Below are 22810 nucleotides of genomic sequence, written 5' to 3' on the forward strand. Positions count from 1 at the left end.
TTGGATTTTGTAACCTGATTTCCTTGCGGGAAAATAAAGTCACAAGCTGCGTAGGTCGTTTGCATTTTTACAAAACAGGAAGTTGGATCAGCTCCTGAGCTAAATTCAGACTTAGAAAACTGTAAAATTCTAACATGTTTTTTGTCCAGCTTTGCAGAAAAAAAGTTCAATTTTTTGTCATTATAACTTTAGTTTAATGTCAAATTATTCAGGTTCAGCTTTTATGACCCCCCCCCCAAAAAAAAAAAACATATATATTATTATTATTATTTTTTTTTAAATCTACCTCAAGGTCATTTTCAGTTGACAGCATATGGAAAAAAATGGCCGCCCTGTGAGAGGGTTGGACTTTTCTCCTTTACTCATATTTCACATTTGCAATATTTATTAGTGCCATTTACACTTGTATAAACGCATAAAACAAATTATTGTAGACATGAACATATTAATTAAAATGACTTCCCCGGAAAGTTTTGATTTTGTATTTTGAAGATGTTGAAAAATGTTCCTGATTTGTAAACAGGTAGATCAGTTTCCAACAGTCATTTGAAGAGACTTTTTTTCAGAATAAAAAAACTGTACATTTATTTTTTCGTATTTCCTATCACTAAAATAATTTGCCCAAAAATCCACGATGAAGAATACTACGCTAAATGTAGCGCTGTTAGCATGACGAGCTAGCGAGACGTCGGCATATCAACACCAAACGGGAAGTGACAAGGATGAATTGACTTCCTTCCTCGGCAGCCATGTTGAAATGCGTAGCTGTCAATCAAACCGCCGATGAGGTCGTTTAAGAACATTTTTTTCTCTCTTTCTCTCTACATTCTTGGTTGCTCCTTGTTTTTATTTCTTTTTTCTTTCCTCCCGTCCTGGTTTCGCCACCTCCGCCTCCCTTTGCAGCTTGTGTGTCGGCATGTCTGTGTTTTGGCTGCGTGGGCACCATCCTGTCAAAGACCTGCTGTGTGTGTGTGAGCATGCATGTGTGTGTGTTTGTTTTGCTTCAATCACAAATGTGTGTGTTGTGTTTGTGTGTGGCTGTCAGGTTTGATAAAAAGCCTCCTCTTGTTCTTTTTTTTTCTTTTAAATAAACCGCTTTTCCCACTCCGTACGACGGAGGCCCTTTGATCGATTGCCTTCCCAATCCCGTCTTTGATTGCGCAGCATGCTGATCAATGGCCGCTCACACGCTTTGTGCACGCGCTCAGTCGAGCGCTTCAAACGGCAGAAAAGTCAAGTGGCGCCGCGCCGGGTTTCCCTCAACGGGCGGGAGAGAAACGTCTCGCAGAAATAACTCGCTAAGGACAAAAATCCTTGGATTAGCTTTCGTTCGCGTGTGGCTAACGCTTGGCGGACATCACAGCGGTGCCCTGAGATGTGCCTGACCCGGCTAACTTTTTTTTTGAGTTACACAACATCGTTCAATAAACTGACTATTCCAAAAAACTAGACAAAATGTTCGCACTCTGTATTAAAACCAACGATATAACTTTATCTTAGGTGTTGTTTGGCGCTAACATATGATGCTAAATGCCAAAAACAAGGTATTGAAATCAGCAATTGTAAAAATCCTTCAAGCAATGAATATTTGAACCAAAATTATGTTAATATAGGTCAGGCATCCATTTTTTATCGTCTTTAAATCTTAGCAGATCATTTTTGCTAAGTCTGCTAGCTTAATGCTTACACGCTAAGGACAATATCATAGACTGGCTCATGAAATTAACATATATTTTAAAGGCTATAATTTCTGTGATATTAACATTTAAAAAGGTTGCTACGTTCATGTCAAATCAAGCACTTTGTCATCTTGCCACTAGGGGGCAATGTGTCCCACATGTTTGCGTGACAAAATCCTCCGCTTTTCTCACCTAATATATTGTTTACCAGTGTGAAATGGCGTTGAGTTTCTCACCTGATTCCTAATCTATATCTGTCACAATTGAGACCTATTTTGAAAAATCCCAAAATTGGAATAATTTCGGTTTGAAATGACCGAAAATGACATTTTGACTGCTAATTGATTAAAATTTGCTTAAAAGTAAATAATGTAGTATTTGCCAAGTTTTTGCCATGTCTTTGGTAAATTTGTTGTAATTATGATTTATTTTATGTATTTATTTTAGTTTATCATTATTATCTGTAAGTATCAAGCCTTGAAGCCTTGTTTATATCCTGCTTGTTTAAAAAAAAAAGTTTAATTGACATTTGACCAAACATGACAAATAATCGTGACCAATAATGATGATTTCAATATTGACCAAAATAAACGTGCATCTCTATATGTATTATTTATTAAATTATATTTCAAGTAAAAGCCAATTAGGTCAACATCAATGCGAATTTCATTAGCCTGTTTGTGGCTTCAAAATGTTCCTTCACATTCACTTAATACAGATGTGACGTAACTGAAGTGCTCTGGTAGTGCTAAATATTTATTCCAAGACTGACTTGGGTGAGTGTGTGGCGGTTTGACCTGGTTACAGACCGTTTGGCATTCGGTGGTGTGAAAATGCTGCAAGAGTGTGAATGAAAGAGTGCGGTGAGTGGGAATGCATGAGCAGGTCAGCCTGCAGGAGCAAACGGCAGCGGATTAAGGCAACAATGCACTACTATGTGTGTTCGTGTGTGTGTGTGTGTGTGTGTGTTTTAATCACTTTATTTGAGACCACCAGGCTACAGCAACAAGACTTTTCTCGAAAAGTGAAGTGGAGGAAAGGAAGGATCAAACGAGAGCACGATAAATACATGTTTCAGCATTCTTCTCGATTTAGAGCCTGGTGTCTCAGCATTGGTGAGGCTTGCTCTCTCAGTTTTATCTGAGCATCTTTTTGAGCATCAGTTTTTATCTCGGCATATCTGAATTATAGCATCATGATATCTTTGCATATTTGTTCTTGCGCCATAGCGACTTTGTCTCTCAACATGTTATGTTCGTCTTTTTTGTTCCTTTCAAGTCTTGGTTCATGTTTCTGGTCCCCTTGTGTCACTGCGTCATTGTCTCAGTTAGTTTGATTGTGTCCGCTTTGTCCTTGTCAACCCACCCCCTTGTGTTAACCAATCATCTCCATGCTCCAATTGTCTCTTGTCCAGGTGTTCCTTGTTTCCTTATCAGTTTGGCTTGTATTTAGTCTCCTGCTTTCTTTCAGTATGTGTTGGATCATTGTCATGTGTACCTGACAGCTTGTCTTTCGTCTTCGCTTGTAGTCTTGCTGTCTTGTTTTTTCTATGTCCCGGTTCCATTTGATGTTTTGTTTAATTAAATGGATTACTGCATGAACTGCACAATCCCCGCAGCCCCCACATCCACGTTGTCCCTTGACACAACATGCTAGTGTAGACGTATTTCTGAGTCTTAGGGTCTCTTGGCATCTTAGCGGCTGCATCTTGGAAGTTAAATCTTTGCACTACAATGCGTTTTTATCTCCAGCATTTGGGCTGGGGATATTTGTTTTGTATTTATGCACCCACAGTGTACACATTTGTTTCCCAGCATCTTAGAATCTCAGCACATATACACTTTCATATCTCACTCACTAAACTGTAAACACAGTTTAGTTGGAATATACTAGTAAATTGGTTGCCTGGGGGAAAAAATTAGGGCAATTTATATGCATTTAAATAAAAAATGTGTTGAGGTTGAACATGAGTTGTTTTTTATAATCTATTAATTTGAACATAGGTGGACATGAAAAGACATAACTACTTATTATTATCTTCTATTATTATTCATTTTTAGACACCAACAAATTTTAAAAACATTTATAAACATGATAAGCATTAGCATGTTAGCGATTAGCATTTAGGGTCAACAAACTATTATGAATTAACCTCGGAACACGAATGGAGTGTGGACCCCAAACAGACAAGAGGCTGATTAGAAAAATCTGAAAAAAACAAAGAGCAAGAATATTAAGCAGGCGACGTGACACAAACAATACGATCCTGTTCCCACTGTCAGAGTTATATGTACATTACACATGTACAATAATAGTGTCCTTAAAGGCACTTACAGACAACAATATTAAACAATAATATTAAATGAGTAAAGTAGTGTGGAGCTGGCTATTTGCTGCTATTGGGTCGATAACTTCCTGTTCTTCTTCTTCTTGATGAGAAGACTGGGCGTGTTTAGCCATTATAGATTATTTGAAGTGACATCTTATATTTTCTAATAATACAGATTTTGTGCTTTCTTTTATTTTGGGAAGCAATGAAAGCCTTCTAACTAGTAAATCAGTAAGTGTTTTAAACACACAAATAGCATCAGCCAATTGGCCACTATGTGGTGTGCCAAGACAAGCAATAGAGACGTCGGTCAAGATGGTCTTTGCATGTTTTTTTTTTTTTAGACTGTAGTAAGACTGTGGTTTATTTTTACCCCTTTTTTAATTGGAGATGGTCATGTGTTCTTTGGGTGTCTTTCTCCATTGGAAAGAGTCACACAAACATTGTGAGCTTCTAGATAGATCTTTTGAGTCGACCTATTTTTAATGCCGACTTACCAGACTAGATGCCTTATTTCCTTAGCCCTAAATGTAATGCTTATTTATTACAATTTCAAAAACAATTTAATTAGAATAATTTAACACAAAATATTTTTCAACTGAGTGGATTTATCATGACATGTTTGGCGCAGTTTGATCCAGGTTGAGGGACAATTTCCGCATTTGCTCTGACTCGGATTTCCACCAACCAAGGCATCCGGCAATGCACATGATTTTAACCACGTTATGGGAACACTTATACAAAACTGGGTCTGCTGTTTGATGCTGTGCATCGAGTCTGCCAGTCTGCTCAGAGAGATTACTTCCTGCCAAATGAAAGATGGACCTGTGTTGAAGTAACCTTTTAACGGAATCATATATGATCGACAGTAAACAGCTCATATTATGGTGCTACCTCACTGAGCAGAAAATGCAACTAAATGTAGGCAAATGTAGCAAATGTTGGGTTTTCATCAGGTTTTCAACATGTTCATATGTTCCTAAATTGAAGCCCTATCTCACAAACATTTTCAATTGCTAGCAAAGGTAGCAAAATATGCGTCAACATCAGAGTTTGTCGGGATTGGCTCGAGGACACAAATGTTTGCAAAATATTCGCGAAATGCAGTTCAGCATCCAAATGAGTCGAATCTGAGCTTGAACTACACAAGTAAAAGGTACAAATCTTTGAAATTCATGTGGTTTTACTTGAACTGTTAAGTGAAAATACAGTGTATAGCTTAGCATCCTACTCAGTTTTATCTTAGCACCCTCGTTTTGCATTTTTTTTCTTTGTATCCCAGTAGTGCCGCAGCTTATCTCACAATCGCAGCTGTCTCATCTCAGCATCTTTGAATCTCAGTATTGTCACATTTGTATCTTAGCATCATTGCAAATTGTGTTTTAGTAGCTTAGCATGTTCACAATATTGCAACTTTGCTTTATTTTTTAAATTTTTACTATTTTTTGTGCCTTGGGATCTTGGTAATTCCAACATTTTGGTGTTTTTGTAGCTTACCAACATAGGACATTTGTATTTAGAATCTTTCTATCAAAGTTGTTTCGGAGAAATCTTCATATTTCAACAAATTAGCGACTTTTGAATCTTAGCATTTTAGTGTTGAGGCGTCATTGTGTTTTTGTTTGTTTGTTTGTTTTTTTTATCTCTAGGCAACCTTTTATCTCCTAATTTTAGCATCTGTGTCGCTTACCCATGTTGGATGGCTTAGAATTTTTTTATCAACCTTGGTTCTAAGACATCTCTGTATTCATGATAGCAATTTTTGAATCTTAGCATTTCTGTGCCTTAGCTTTGTTGTCGTTTGTATCTCTTGACATCCTGTTTTCTCCAATTTTTAGCATCTTTTTAGCTCACCAGCGCTCGACATCTGTTTTTCGGCATCTTCGAATCTTTGTATCAACTTTGTCTCTGAAATATATTTGTATTCCAGCATGCTTGCACCTTTTGAATTCTTTGGATCTCAGCATCTATGTATATTTGTCTTCACACCTTTTGTATAGTGGCTTTTTTGTTTGCGTCCTTGAATTTTACAAAATTCGTTTCTGGTACCTTTGAATCCCGGCACCGAAATCCATATTTGGAGCTCAGCATCCTAGCACATTTCCACATTTGTATCTCAGCACGTTTACGTCCTCATATCGCGGCATCTCAGCAGCATTGTGCCTTTGCACTGCTGCGACCCCCCAGCTTAGCATCGCTGTATCTCAGCATCTTTGCGCCCTCATCTCAGCATGGCCATCTCTTTATATCTCAGCATGGTCGTATTTGTGTATATTATGTGTGCTTTGTGTTCGTGTGTGTGTGTGTGCCTATAAATAGATCCAGCTGAGCAATTAAATGAAGCTAACGAGGGGAAGTTTTGGCTAATGACAGTCACTGGCCTTATTCGCGTGTGTGTATGCACATTTACACTTGCGTATGACTGTGTGTGTGCATGGAAGTGTGTGTGGAGGGGAGTCTTTTAAAAGGCACATTAGCGAGCGCCTTGAAAGCCGAGTGGCAGCTTTAATACTCCTTCATAACTGCACATGCACAGTTCTAATCATACTGTGTGTGTTTGTGTGTGTGTGTGAGAAAGGCTGCTTGATGTTGATAATAACGCTGGCGTAATAGATGTGTCACTCTGCACAATTAAAGCGGTGCACTGACTATACAATTTCAAGAAGCTATATAACCGCATGCACACACACTTACACACACAGTTTATTTAGGGTTGTAAAAAATGTGGTGCTTGAATAAAGGATTAGGTCACTGCCTGTCACATTTGCTCCCTGCTTGTAATTAAGCCAGAAGTGATGTGTGACACACACGCACACTCACACACACACACACAGAATGTCCAACCAAGTCGTGTAACTAATAAAGTTCCATAACTTAATGTAGTCATATAATGTGAAATGACATAGACAGGCTAGCGGAAATTTGCATCAATGTCACGACAATTGTAAACCTTTAAACAAGGCTTCCACACTGCATTCGACCTTTCAAATCAAAGTGAAAGCATTGAAAGAAGACACCTGGGAGCTGAAATTTCACCCAGATGGTTACATGACATGACAACATAGCTATATTGCAAAAATGTTGCAAATATTGCATTGTTGCAAAAAAGAATGATGTATTCCAAAATGCTCAAAATACTGCACAAGGGTTGACTCAAGAAAATGATCTTGGCTTGTATTTTCCCTTATATCAATTTCATTGGGATAAAACAGTAAATAACTAAGAATTCCAAAACACCTTTTAGAAATGAATAATATGGCCACGCCCGTCTCCTTCTTTGCATGACGTGTCGGACGCAACCGCACAAAAATTGTCTAATCAACATCAGAGTACATGCGTACATTGCCAATAATATAAAAAATGTTGATCTGTATATATTTGCTACTGCCCAATTCAACACAATTCATACAAAATATTACAATGTTTAGCTAATATATGCCACAGACAAATAAGGAAATGAGCAATGTACAATTTTGCATAGCAGTGTTTTGCTGATACACCAAAGCTGCTTTTTTTGATAGTTCTCCATGTACAAACATGACGTGTTTCCAGAGGCTTTTCTCAGCTATTATATCAAATTTCAATTCATATGCGAGAGCTTGACGTAGTTTTTTCCACATCCACCAGTAGGGGCGCACTCACACCATGAATCTAAAAATTATACTTCCAAAGTGCTCGCATAAGTGGTAAAGTCGGCCGCATGGTGGTCCATTTTTTTCAAAAAGAAAATCCTGTTCACAATGATCTTTGTGCTGATCGTTTTTATATTGATCACAGGTTGAAGTCATCAAGAATAGGAATATGCATCTGGATTTTGGTGGCGATTATTTACCATTTTAGATCAACGTTTACATATATTTTCACTATCTGGGTGAAATTTCAGCTCCCTGGTGTCTTCTTTCAGAGCTTTCTCTTTGATGTGAAATGTCTTTCATGTGAAGATCAAACGATTGAACAAAATACTGCATAACGATTAAATCACATCTATAAGAGGAAAAAAATGACATCATATTGACGCATAATAGCACTTCCGACAGCCAATCATATTAGAGGACTTGGAATTCCTGCCATAAGATACTGTAAAATCCGAACTAGCGGACCAAAAACATGCAATTTGCAGCTCGATTAAAAAGCTGAAAAAAATCTTTGCCACACTTGTGTGCATGTTCGAAAGGCATACTGCTAAGTTGGATAGAAAGACGCAACGTACTCCGTCGCAGGGCAAAAAGAATCTCGTGAATAATTGAGGTGTCACTCGCAAACAAGTCATTACGCGCGCACACACACACAAACACGGATGGAGTAGTGGGCAGCCATTTTTGCTTTTAAGACAATCTCGGCAACCAAAGATCATCATCGAGAATGACGAGCCGATTGGAAAGCCCAATTTACACCCGAAAAGAAATATGCACGTTAATCGCTTTATGTATTTATTTAGCTTTGTGTATGTTTTGCCTCAAAAATCCCTTTTTCTAACCCTGCCTTTTATTTTTTGCGATGAATTTCAACTTTTAAGGAAAAAAAAAAAAATTACAAAACTGAATGAAAATTCTGAATTTGAATGAAATATCCTTGCCAGAAAAATCATGTTAATAACATATTTAAAAGCTTTCAAAAGGTCATATTTTGCCATGAAAGCTATTTAATTCAACACTAAATTCATGTTAATTGATTCAGGCCTGATTTTTTTTTTTTTTTTTTTTTTAAATATCCCCTTTAAATGGTTCCTCTAATTTTCATCAAATGTATCCACTCCAATCTGCTCCCTGCCATGATTTGGGATGTATCTGAGTGGAAATCAACTTGATTTTGGCAAAACCACGTACGACCTCGCAGTCGTTGAAGCCGACTTTCGTCCGCAAACTTTTTCATCTGATGACTTGTTTGTCCTGCCAACTCTCGTCTGCCAAATCAGCAACTGTGTGTACGTGTGAGAGTGAGTGCGTATGCACGTCCGCGCGTGTGTGTTAGTGCGAGGTTAGCGGCATAGAGGACAGCCAATATCAACGTTGCAGGACGCTCCCCTCCAAATTACAAAAAAAAAAAAAAAAAGCATACTGATCCAGAGTCAGTTTGGCATGAGAAAGATTTTTTTTTTCTTGATGCCACCCCCCCCCCCTCAGAAAAAAAAAAAAGCATTTGATTTGCAGCAAGAAAGAGAAATAACACAGCTTTTGAATCATTTAGCAGAAACAAAGGCTAAGCGTCCTTTTCTCGCAGTCTCACTTTCAATAATTCATTTCTGTCTGCGTGTGTCTGATCTTTGGGGTTTTGGTGTCAAAGATCAAATGTATTGTCAAGTTTGTTTTGCGAACAAAAGTTTTGACAAATTCGGAGAGACGCTCGGCGGCAGCGGTTTTTAAGTCAAGTTGTTTTGGGATGTATTGTTTCAGTTGGAATTGTCTTTTAGCAGATTTTTTTATGTATTTATTTTTGGCGTTTTTGGACGTCATTTTTCGGTGACTGAAAATGTTGGTTGTCCTTAAACAAAATCAAATGCATTGTGGAAGATCAGTACCTCACGACAATTCATAGCTACTTCAACATTTCATCATGAAAGTAACAGTGGGTAGAAATGTTAGCATTTAGCATTAGCATTTTGTTTGAAAAACAAAGTACAGTGGCATATATATTTTTCTAAAATGAACACAGGTTTGTATATACAGTATTTGAATGATTAAGAAAATAAAACTGTTTTTCAAAGAATTATATGCATGTGTAATGATTTGTTTAAAAAAAAAGATAATTCCGCCATTTGTAATTTAATTTCTTCAACGAGGAAATACATTGTTTGTGATTACAATGAGCGCATTTGATCCCGTACTTTTATATTTAAAATTGTATTCAATCACAGCTACTTGTTTGTATTTTTTTTTCAATTTTAATATAAATAATCATAATAATTTTCTAACATGCCATATTACTTCATTACCTAAAGTAATCCAGATTTACTGAGTCTCTTAGTAAATTACATTTTGTACTTAATTACCAAAATTAGTACAGTACTAGCAAAATAGCAATTTTTAAAACTGAAATTTTTTAAAAATAAATATAAATGAGCTGGTTGAATGTCTAGACTGTTTAAAAAAAAATCATATGAAGTAAAAGTCAAAAGATTTAGACCCACATATTGTATATATGTATATTGTATATAATGAGTCATCGAGAACTAAATGGGTCTAACTCCGTAAAGTATTTCAAATTTGTTGAACATCTAAATTTCAGGAGAAATACTATGGCAACGATTTCTTCTTCTATGGTTTACTTCAATTTTGGCATTAAATAACTAGATAGCCCTGATCAACAACTGATTTTCTAGACCGCACTGTTATTCAAACTAGAGCACTTCACTATCGTGGGCTAAGTCCAAACAGCCATCAAGTCTATCAAATCAATCAATATTTCATCAGTTTCCCGCAGGATACTTTAAGCCTGGTGACCCGCCAGGATTTTCCTGCCCCCCACCTCAGGCTGAAGAAATTAGACATTTAAAAAGCCACAACACACAGAATTCCTCCCATTTGTTTAAACGGCCCAGTCGGGCCAGCACAAGTGAACTTTGGGTGGCCCGGGTCACTGTTAACGTTGGACCTGGACAGGGTTTATCCACTGAAGAGTGCATCTGTTTGTGTATTTATTCACCATCCATGAAGGCTGATGTCATTCGGAGCCTTTATTCATCTGCTTGCATCATTTGAAGAGCTCATTAAATCCCTAAAAATACCGACCATTCACTTCAATAGGCTCCCTTTGCTATTGTTGTGTTTGTGTGTGTGTGTGTGTGTGTGGTGCCTCAGCACGCCGCTGTGTGCTTTTGTTTGCGAGTTTGTGTGTGTGTTTTTGCGCGTGCGGAGGAAAGGTAGGATTACCGGCTTGTTGTTGCGAGATAGGCTTGGATTACGTGAAGGGAGAGAGACACAGGAAGGAGGCGGGAGGTGTGACACAAGCGATATGTACACACTCACAAACACACACGCACACACTCCCAGGAAGCGGAGATGTGAGGTGCGAGCGAAAGGACGACAAGATGAGGTCGACAGAGGACATCCGTTCAAGACCCGCGTAATGGAGAGGCGGATCGCAAACAACGCGGCCGCCAGTCTTGATTTCTGGCTAATTTCACTTTGCTCTTAATTACCTATACGTGTTAGGCTACTTTATGGTTGCTGGGTTGATTAGTTAACTCGTCAGTTAGTTTGAACTTTGAGTCCAGGTTAATGCAAGTCGAGCAAAGCAGAAGGTTTTGTCAGGATTTCCAGTTGGTTGCTAGCTGGTTGGTTGGATCGTAAAATAGTTGGTAGGGTGTCAGGCAGATTGATTTGTTTGTTTGTAAAATAGTCAGCGAAGGTTAGTGTTATACCTTTCACTCTTCTTTGCTACTTAATATAATGATGATACTACGGGCTACGACGTAGTGTTAACTCTTTATTAGCATAGAAGGTAACAAAAGGCGCTACAATGCAACCTGGTTACCCATCATGCATTTTGTGACAAAAGTACGGGTACAATTACTACTCAACATACACCAAAGTTAGTTTCTTGGTGTGGTAGCTAGCTTCTATATTCGTATAATTATCATGAGCCAGGAATAAAGCATGAACTCATGGAGGGTTTTGCCTAGTTAGGGTTAGCTCTCTTGGTCGGATGGTTAAATAGATTTTTCGTTGCTTATTTTATTTATTTATTTTTTTCAACTGTTGTTGGTTAGAGTAGCCTTTACATGAATTTCAGGATGTCCGTGTTGGTTAGTTTGTGTGGTTCTTTTGTTGGTTAGTTTGTGTGTTTGCTATCCAGTTGATTAGTTGGGTGGCCTCTTGTTTAGTGCTCTGATTTGTTTCTCAGTTTGCTAAGTCAGTTAGATTGTTTGTTTGGTTTGTTGATTAGGTTGTTTGTTTGGTTGGTTGGTTATTTGGTTTTTGATTGATTGGTTGCTTGGGTGATTTGTTACAGTAGATGTAACTTTACAACAGTAGATGTACATTTTAAATAATAAGTAGGAATAGTTATAAACTTAGTTGGTTCGTTAGTCAGTCTGTTGCTGGTTAGTTGTTAATTTAGTAAATTGATCAGTTGTATGGATCGTTCTATTATTGGTAGCTAGTTGGCCTTTGCGTTAGGTAGTTATCTAGCTGGTGCATTAGCTGGTTGGTTGCTTGGTAAGATAGGTGGTGGGTGAGTTATCTGGTTAGCAAGCCATTGGGTTAATTATGTACATGGTTACATGTTTAAGTGGTTAGATGGTTTGTTATTTAGTTGGTTGGGTCGTAAGTTGGAATATTATTTTGCAGAGGTAGTCAGTGACTTCTTGTTTTTTTGTTTTAGCTTGTCATTGAGTTTGTTCGTTGAATATTTTGCTGGTTGGGTAGTTAGTAGCACAATTTCAACACAGTTCAATACAAGTCACAAACAAACGTTGCAGTGTTAAATTTGCCTGAGTTCCTTTTTGAAGATGTTAAGAAGAGGCTAATGCTCACTGACCTTAAGCCATCGGGTATTTCTCTGAGGGGCCTTGACTGTGAAGTCTGAATTGATGAGCTCTTCAAGGTGTCAAGGGTTAACTAATTGATTGGTCAGTTAGTCCTCCACTGAATTGGTTAGTTGCCTGATTAATCAGTAAAGTTTGATGGTAAGTGATGGTAAGATGGTAAGGGACAAGTCTTGCATTCGGGGGAGTCCGCCTGAATTTTGCAGTCTTGTGACAGACGAAAGGTTCCCCGCAAAGAATGTCATTATGAAAATGAGGCAGCCTGCAGCTTCTTATTAATGTTTGTTTATATTTGGCTGCAAAGTGACATGAATGCAGAGCCAGGCGCTAAAGGTGCGCCGCGGGTCGGCCCGCTGCTATGCTAATACACACACGCGCACACAAACGCGTGCACACACTCACTGTCTGTTCAATGTCATCCAAAAACTTGCACTATTTTGCATGTTATTTTGCAGTTCAAGAACTTTACACGGGAACTCAAAAGATCAGATACCATCAATATGCTTGCTTGGTTTGCTAGTTGTTTGATTGGTCAGTTCATTTATTTACAGTTGATAATTTGTCAGCCTGTTATAATGTTTGGTTAGCTATTTTTTAATATGTACGTTGTCTTAGAATTGTTAGATAGAATTGTTTGAGACTCCGAGAATTAGTTGTTTTGAATCTGTAAATAGTTACTGTAAATGGTATTTGGGGTACGTATTCAATGAGTTGTTTTATTTTCAATGCTTTGTGAAGTATTTTGACATTGCAATGAAAGAAAAATTATACATTTGGTTGTCAATTTATTTTTTGTTCCGAGAGTTACCCTTTGAGCAACAAAGACAACAAAAGCCTATCTTCCTCACTTGAATGACTAATTCATTTATTTTTTAATGTGACAATACTGTCACCTATTTTGTGTCGTTACTGTAACCATGGAAACAATAGAGCGTTAGCATTTCCTGCACACCAAATTTAACAGCATCAGTGTGTGTCATTGTGTGATTTTTTTTTTTTTTTTAGTTTTTTTATTATTGCAAATTAGACATGCACACGCATACACTCACACACGTACACACACACACACACACACACATCACACTTGCAGGTGATACACAGACGTGACAAGCGAGTGATCCCAGCCTCTGCTACACTTGGGGAAAGGTGAGATTTTGAAAAAAACAAAAAGAGCAACGTGTGACTTAAGTGTTTATTTCTGTGTGTGTGCACTCACTCTGTGTGCATTCTTTGTAGTTGGAATTGGAATAAAATCCGCCCCCCTCGCTCCATAGGAAATAATGGAAATTGAAATTGAAGCAGCAGGATGGTACAGAATCGTTTTTTTTTTTTTTTAACATCCGATCACTGGGCTGTATGAAATTTAAAAGATTTGATCCAAACCACAATCTGATTCAATGCCAAGAATGCATTTTCGTGCCTTTTAAGAATCCAGGAATTCAATCCGAGAAATGGAATGTTTTTTGAAATGTATTTTGAATTTTTATTATCACCATTATTATTTTGCTACTTTCAAAAAGAAAATGGGTTTGGCTGCATATTTTTTCTCATTATTTTATTTTTTTTACTTGTCTTGATGGTAAAAGGTAGGATGCTTTATTACTCTGGCAACCTTGCATCCTTACACCATCCTGCCCCGTTTAAAGGCACACACGTGTATTTTTAACACCCTTTATGTGCGCTTGTGTGCTGACTATCGTAAAGTCCAAGTGGCACCCCATCTTTCACACCAACCCCCATCCTACACACGTACACACAAAGTTCTGTGTAAGCACCAACTGTCCCGCTAATGAAGTTTAATGAGCACAATGTTGGACCTATGCACTTTTTTTTTTTTAAAGCGAAGACGCTCACCTGCCTTCCACTTACAAGCGGCTATTACTTACAAGCCAGTGCAGCAAAGACACGACAATGATTTCCCCTGTAACTTGCCTGAAAAATTGTCGAGAAGCAGCCATCTATGCTGCGCTCAAGACCTCTGGGATACGGTGTGATATGAGTTATTGGAGTTTCCCGTTTTACGGTGAATCATCAAATTTTGCACCCGCGGTCTTCTCTCTTCGAAATGATAAAAACCTACTTTTTTTGTAATTTGTTGTGGCGAGTCTGTTCAGTATATGTGGTTGAAATAGATGATCAAAAACAAATCTTTTGTTTGTCTTTGAAGGACAATTGAGGATTGCCAAACTGACCTGAAAATGGCAGCTTCGAAGCAAACTGATAGAATTTGTGTGTCTTTTAGGGCATCATTTAATGAGACTTTTTATGGTGCATGCCCTCCAAAGTTCATACACTATAAAGTGTTTGAGGGCTGAATGTTCAAAAATTATCTATCTGTAAAGAGAGGACTCCTTAATGTGCCCTTCCCAAGTCTTTTTCTTGACGTTCTTTGACTTCTTGAGCCGTTTGTGTGGGTCAATCATGATAACCATGTTTTTGGGTAAAATATGATTTTCGAAAACAATGGAGCACAAAAAAATAAACTATAAGTGGTCTTTGGCACCACCTACTGTCTTAAGGTGTTACACACAAGTCATCTGAGAAATTTGTGTTTGCCTTTATCAACCACCGCTAAAGAGCTTGGTTCAAAAATCGCAGGAAATGCAATACAACACATAGGTTTAACATCCATCAAAAAAAGGTGTATTATGAGTGTGGGTATGTCCAACCTGGTACCCATGAACATACGTGTACTGTTATCGCAACGTGTTGGATACACGTGGTATGTGAACGTTGTTCACCAGCAAGCCAAACTCGTTAGTTTCATGAGCCAGGTAGCTGAGCGTCTTGCTCCTTTTATTACAATTGGGGCGACTTGAGGTTCATGAACATTCAGAATGAAACTGAAAACAAACGAAATTAGCATTAGCCCTTTGCTAACGAAATAAATGCGTCACGAATGACTTCCATAGAAAATGAATTAGCATAAATGCTAACGTCAGCTAGCAATTAGCGATGCTAAACGAACATGTTCGCGATCTTTTAATATGGTAAATTGCCCATTAACATTCATATACATTTAACCAAAACAATGTCTAGAACACTGGAAAATACAAGACTTACAGCCATTGCGTTCGGAGGAACAAGAAAGCACTAAGACAAACACGATGTCCAACCGGAGGTAGGTAAGTTGCGCACGTTGTTTTCTAAGCACGGCCTATATGCTACCGTTACATACGGCTACTTCCTGTTTGCGCCTTCAAAACAGAGGAGAAACGGAAGCCAACTAAATTGATTTTAAACAGAACTATCTTGTAAACAGAACAAAAGAACTGAAACATTTCTGAGCAAATATTACTGTGGGCAGAAAAATATGCATTGTAATTATTTAGTACACCAAGCTGCAACAGTTTAGAATTTGCAGCATGGTTGTATTTTGAACTTTAACATGATTATACAATCAGTGTGACATTTCAACTCCCCTGTGTTTTTTTTTTTTTTCTTTTCAATGCTTTCTCCTTTGATTTCACAAAGAAATCATCGAAAAGATCCCACATTGTACCATGTAAGCACAAGGGTTAAGCTAAACAAGCTCTGAAGCCTGAATTTCCAAACAAAGGACACTTTGTCATTGCGCCCTCATGTGAGCCATTACTTTAAACAAAGAAGAAAACAAAACCAAAAAAAAAAAAACAACAACAACTGAGCGCTTGCATGCATAATGATTTTGATTTAATTTTTTGCTTTCAGAAAAGACAAATAGTTTCGCATCATGGCATCTCTTTAGGGACTGGCTGAGTCTGACGCTAATTAACGCTCCCGCTGTGGTTGAAAGCATCCATCAACATCACCGCTGCCTGTCGTCACGTCTCGGCCATTTTTGAGGGATTACTGGCACACGAGTGTGCGCACACATACACGCACGCACGCTTACATTGTAGTCATAGCTGTGCATTAACAAGTGGGACGTGACTGTGTGGAATACAAATTATAACCTTTGCTGTTAGTTAGGAAAAACTTGTCCATCCCCACCCAAATAATACAATGCATAATTTGTGTCTAATACGTAATTCATGCCTAAAATGTTTCTAAACATTTTACAAGCCACCGTGAAAAATATTTTGTTGTATTGGTGGACACATTTCTTGTATTTAATGCAGAATTTGTGCTCTAATTGTGAAATTATCTTAAACTTGCTGTTTTTTCTCACGTAAAATTGTTATGCCTGGCTACATGTGACTTGTCAGAATTTCAGTGATTCAGTTAGTATAGGTTGATGAAACATTTATATTTAATTCATCAGTGATTCAAATATGGACTTGAGCTTTTAAATGCTGCATCGACGCAGCATTTAACCAGAACCCAACAAGAAGTGAAAAGTAGAACGAAACTAAATACACTCAAAACTACTGAGACAACAAGGAGCACCTGGACAAGACACAATTGGAACAGGGAGCTGATTGGCCAGCACAAGGGAAAGCTGGTTAACAAAGACAGGTGGATGCTATCAAAACTGACGGGACACTGACAAGGGGAACAAAAAGATGAACTAAGAACATGAACAAAAGACCAAACAACCCAGAATGTAAAAAGACAAATCAAAGCCCAAACAAAACCCATTAAAGAAACGAACCAAAATATCCCGACACTAACCAAAAGACAAACAAAACACCACAGAATATAACATGTAGTGTATTTTGAGCTCTAATGCTACCCGTAGTTTGTCACGCAATGCATGATGGGTAACAACGGCTCTGTGTTGCATTACGCCTTTTATTTATGACTACGCGTTATGCTAATAAAGTGTTCACACTATGTGGTTGTCTGGAGTATCTTTGTTATACTACGTAACAAAGAAGAGTGAAATACCCAGTATACCATAACATTATTTATGTTTTTATTTATTTATTACTGACTTCGAAGTATGATTTCCTGCCTAGCAACAAGTGATTAAAATGGTTTGCCTAGTTTGATGCCTTCTACGATTAATATAGGGTATTATTTTTGTTGATTCTGCATTTAAACTTGTCTAATAATTTAATGCTTTTGGGGTAATGTCCTCAGTATGAATTCTGCCTTGAAACAAGTATCTGATGATCATTTGAGCATTTCTGTTGGTTGCTTGTTTTATTTTTAATTCAGAGTTATGAAATTCAAGCATTGGAGCATCATGGCTGAATACATTATTGTGTAAATTCTGCCTAGCAACAAGTATCTATAATATGAAATTTTGATGCAGCGTTAGATTTAAACGGGTAACTGTTGAAATTGGAGATCGTTCTTAACTGAGGACATGGTATTGTTTCTGCCTAGCAACAAGTGACCATGAACAGATTCACCATTTCTGTTTGATATTTTCAGACTATCGTTCCATCTAAGTAAGTATAGCTGAACTAAATCACACATTCAACTTGTGTTTTTACTCACACTGTCAATCAGCGGGCTAATTATAAGTGCGTCCTGTCACGTCCGTTTAGTCGCTGCAATGCTTGAGGGGAGACAAACAAATCAACACGCGCCGTGGCTAACGTGACGTGTTAGCTCACACCTCATGTGTAAAGATTACCCTTGGGTCACCGATGTCATTGTGATCTTTTTTTTTTCGTTGATGTATTTTTTTTCATGCTAAATGTAGAATCTTTAAATTGATCCTGCAGATTTTTTTGGGGGGTGGGTCAGGTAAAGGTTAGGATTGATTGAGTATGAACGGTGTTGTCGGGGCAAATGTCAATGTTGGAAGTCTTTGGCAAATACGCTGACAAAAAGGACAAGATTAGCACTTGTGAGTAAAGTAGACATCCAGCTTAGATGGGTTGTGTGAATTGCGTTACTACCACCTGCAGGACTGGACTGGAACAGTATCACATTCTTCATGAGTGGTCAATCAAAAAGATGTGTTTTGCTGAGCAGGTAAGATTACGTTTTGAGTGTGTTAAATGCCAAGACAGGCGCATAGAATGCTTATTACAACCACCTTCGGGAATTGAATGCCATGATTTAAACGCACACAGAAAACTGTTTAGGTATCTTTACAAATTAAAGTCATTTACCTGACTAGACAGACTGCATTTTGTCTATCCACGCGAATGAAAAAGGTCAGTATCACCTAACTATACTTGTCAACCAAAAAGTCATGTTTTGCAAGAAAGGCGCCAATATGACCATTTTGGTTGTGTAGCGGACCCCCGTGTTACAGCGTCCCTGTCTTATGTTTTTTTCATGTTGCGATGTGGAGTACTGGGTTTTTTCATCCCCTCTTTAAGGTATTTTCTCCGCTTTGTGACAAAAACAACTGTCATGACATAAATCGTTCTCTTTTGGGATTACATTAGAGATCTGTTCACAAAATAAATCATTAACTTAATAATAATATTTGTCCACAAAATATAATCAACATTAAACATCAGACCTGTTCTCAAAAACAAATACCGTATTTTCCGCACTATAAGGTGCACTTAAAAGCCTTAATTTTTTGAAAAAGCTGATGGTGCGCCTTAGAATCAGGTGCACCTTCTATATGGATCAATAATGAGATTGGGATTCGTAGATGTGGAATGAAGTGATAAAGTAAGGTTTACCTGTTTCTTTTGTGTGTTTACAGTTGAACAAAGTTGGTCATATTGACATTGAGTTAATATGCTGTTGAGAGTTTAGAGTTATTGTTTGAGTTATTATTGTTGTTACTTTGAGTATTACTATATTGTGATTGAAAAAGTTTTAAAATCTGGTGCGCCTTATATATGGAAAAAGTTTTAAAATATACCATTAATTGAAGGTGCGCTTTATAATCCGGTGTGACTTATAGTGCGGAAAATACGGTACACTAGACATCTGTTCACAAAATAAATCATTAACTTAATTAATCATTCGTATTTGTCCACAAAATATAATGGACATTAAGCGTCAGACCTGTTCTCAAAAACAAATAATTATAAATAAAAATTTGTCCACAGACAAATATTCAATTTAAAGTGTCCTCTTGGGGATCATAGAAGAGATCTGTTCACAAAAAGAAATCTAACTTGACAGGTAACGAGAGGTGGCACGTGACAAGTTGGATCAAACCATAAAAATTGTTTTATGAATTTATATTTTCCTCAAGCAAATAATAATGAAAGAAGTTTGTTTGTTTTGTTTAAAATCTTGAGTTCCTCCTGGAGTTCCTTCAAGTACCCCCAGGAGTACCCGTACACCCATTTGAGAACCACTGCTCTAATGACCATTAGCGCCTCCAAATAGGAACGGAACAGAATCACCAGCTCGGTCATAATTTGTCAATCAAAGCAGTCAAACAGACTGCTCATCTGGCATTTTAAATGACATACGCGCTTAGACGGGCTGCATTTAATCTGCGTTATCGCTACCTGCAAGACTTTAATGGGACAGTATTGTCTTCCATGGCATGATTTGTCAATCAAGCGAACGCGTTTTGCTAAGCAGATGCTAAGCTGACATTTTAAGTGATGTAACCATCTAGACGGGCTGCCCCGATGCACATTACTGCTTCGTGTAGGAAGAGGCAAACTGGCGTCTTAAGCAACAAAGATGAAAACGCAACATACGTCCTTGGACGGGTTGCGTTTAATGCGCATTACCATCACCTGTCACAGTTTGTCCATCAACTGAACGTGTTTTGCTAAACAGACGCATATGTAATACTGTACGTTCTTAGACCGGCTGCGTTTTATGTGCATTATCCAGACGAGAGTGGAGCAGAATGCCTTGATTTGTCAATCAGACGTGTTTTGCTAAGTAGTCAGTAAGCTGACATATTACCTTGTGTACGTGCATCAGCTTGGATGGGTTATATTCCGTGCCAACACCTGTAGGAGTGGGGCGGAACAAAAATTTGTTCCGTAACATCCCGTGGATTTTCTTTGAAAATCCAGCTCCCCAGGCCGCCGTTTTAGTTAGCGAATGGAAATTTGGAAGATGTTTATTATACGTACAGCTCCATTAAAGCGGTGGTTCTCAAATGGGGTACCTGGCGGTACTTGAAGGAACTTCAGGGGGTACTCGAGATTTTAAATAAAACAAACAAATATGAAAAAATCCTTTAAAAATAAGTAAATCATTATTGAAGTGATTTTCAGGAAAAACAAATATATTTTGTACTTTGTCACAGCGTTTATACATCAAAGTGCCTGTAAAAAATGTCAATCCTAATTTTACAGCATTTTCGGTGCACATGAGAGAAAAACAAAGCCTTTTCCCTAGATTGTCTGCCTCCCCCCCCCCCCCCCCCACACACACACACACACACACACACACACACACACACACACACACACACACGCACACCCGGCATCGCCCCACTATTTGAAAAAGACTGGCATAGAACCTCACACAAGTAGGGACTACACCCCAAAATGGTCGGAAGAAACCATTTCTGAAAATGCACTGAAAGTCGGCCATATTGTTTTGAACTGGCCATTTTAGTTGATTTTTTTGGCCTACCCTCCATCCATCTAAAAAAAAACAACAAAACAACTAATTTAGTTCGATTGATACCTAATTGAAACCACATACATAAGACGGATAATGACAATAATCGCTAAGAATGTTCATTTTCGCTTTATTTTTTTTTTGAGAAGCTTATTCCACTATCATTCATCCGGCTGTGATTTTGTTAATGACAGAGAGCATTAATTGGATTACTCTGACAAGATAAGGTTTGCAATTTCAATAAAAGCGGGATTACATTCATTTTGGGAATTGCTGGCAATAATTGTGTTGATTCTGCTGTTTCAATTTTTTGGTGGCCCCAAATTCATGAGCAGTTGCCATCACTTCCTTTGCTGCCTGGCTCACTTCCTGTTGGTCCATTAAGTTTGTCCAGACTGAGAGTCTTTTTTTTTTATTATTATTATTTTTTTACAAGCAAATTTTACAAGTTGGCTCTTGCTAGTGGAAATGAATGCTGTTTTTTTTTTTTTTGTCTGGGTTCCATGTGATTCACCGCCAGCCAGGTGATCCCGGGCCTGACCCACTCTGCTCAGCTTGAGAGGTTCTTTCTTGAGCCGCTGGATCGGCTGCCGTGTTTGTTGAGCCTGAGATGCTGTTGGCTCGATTTATTACACTTTCCCCCCCAGCAGAAATACTCCAGAGCTTCTCGGTGAGCATGTTTTCAAAATGCGGGCCCCGAAGCCTGTCTGATATGAAAACATGACATTTGCTAAGCATGTCTGTCATGTGTACACACAAAAATAGTTTCAAGACCCGGGTAGCCTGACATTTTGGTTCCAAGCGAACCCATTTTTAGGTCCTGTTTTGATATTAGTGGTAAGACAAGGTTGATTGTCTTGTCTATTAAGCCTTGTGCGGTATTTTGTCCAATCCTTTGATATTTACATCAAAGACGTTTAGGGAAAGCACTGAAAGAAGAGTCCGGGAAGCTGAAATTTCACCCAGGTGGTGACAACAAGTCAAATTTAAACATGACACCACCACCTAGTTATCAAGCTACTAGGAGTGTGCCAAGCATTGGCTAAAATACTTCAAAAACTATGTGGCAGAATAGAAAAAAAAAATCATTTCAAAATGGTTTGAGTGAAATGGTTCCTGCTTCATTCTATAGATATTCAAAAATCATCATTTTACATGCCGGTTCATTTTCCACTGTAATTTCTGTGAATTAAGGATTAGGGATCATTCTTGAGGAAGGAAAGGAGGATGCTTTTTATTTTCAAATAAGGAGGCACAGTGCAGATCCACAGAAATGATTTCTGATGTAATGTAAAACGTTTAATATGATTTTGTCATGTTTATTAGTTCTTAATCAATGGTAACTGTCACAACGAGACATGGCGAGTTGGTGATTAAGGTGGGGGACCCAAAAACAATGCAGAAAGGAGACGTGCTCAAAACAGATGATTTAATGGATCCAACAAAGGCAAAAATGGAAGAACTAAACAAGACTCGAGACGGAAACCGGAGACAAAGGGGCACTTGGGAAATGACACACAGATATGGAAATACGGCAAAACCAGACAAGGACAATGACCCCAAACAACATACCAAAATGTCGCTTAAATAGATGTAGACTAATTAGGGAAACACACAACAGGTGGATGGGGAACAAGAGGAAGAGGAAACCGATTGGATGAAAACACGGGGGCGGGGACACGCGGACAACAGGTGGAACGAATCATACTAAATAGACTAATGAGGAAAACAAAACATGAACCCAAAGAGCAGTAAACAGAAACCCCACAAAAACAAAACCCGAAAACTCATAACAAAACCCAACAGACCCACACAGACATGACAGTAACAAATTCAAAATGTTATATTGTTATTATTATGATGAATATTAATTTAGGTAGGGATAAATACGACGTCAATGAAATACTCGGCCCGCCATCGGTATCCAGTGAC

General features: G+C 38.1%; 1 protein-coding gene across 1 annotated transcript in view; it reads left to right on the forward strand.

The window, feature by feature from the left end:
- The window catches only part of LOC148429099 (transmembrane protein 132D), a 172691-nt gene that overhangs the window by 24006 nt on the left and 125875 nt on the right, over positions 1-22810 (forward strand). The window lies entirely within an intron of this gene.

This window comes from Hippichthys cyanospilos, chromosome 1, assembly GCF_059441005.1.
Source record: "Hippichthys cyanospilos isolate Australia breed blue-spotted pipefish chromosome 1, RoL_Hcya_1.0, whole genome shotgun sequence".
Classification (NCBI taxonomy): Eukaryota; Metazoa; Chordata; class Actinopteri; order Syngnathiformes; family Syngnathidae; genus Hippichthys; species Hippichthys cyanospilos.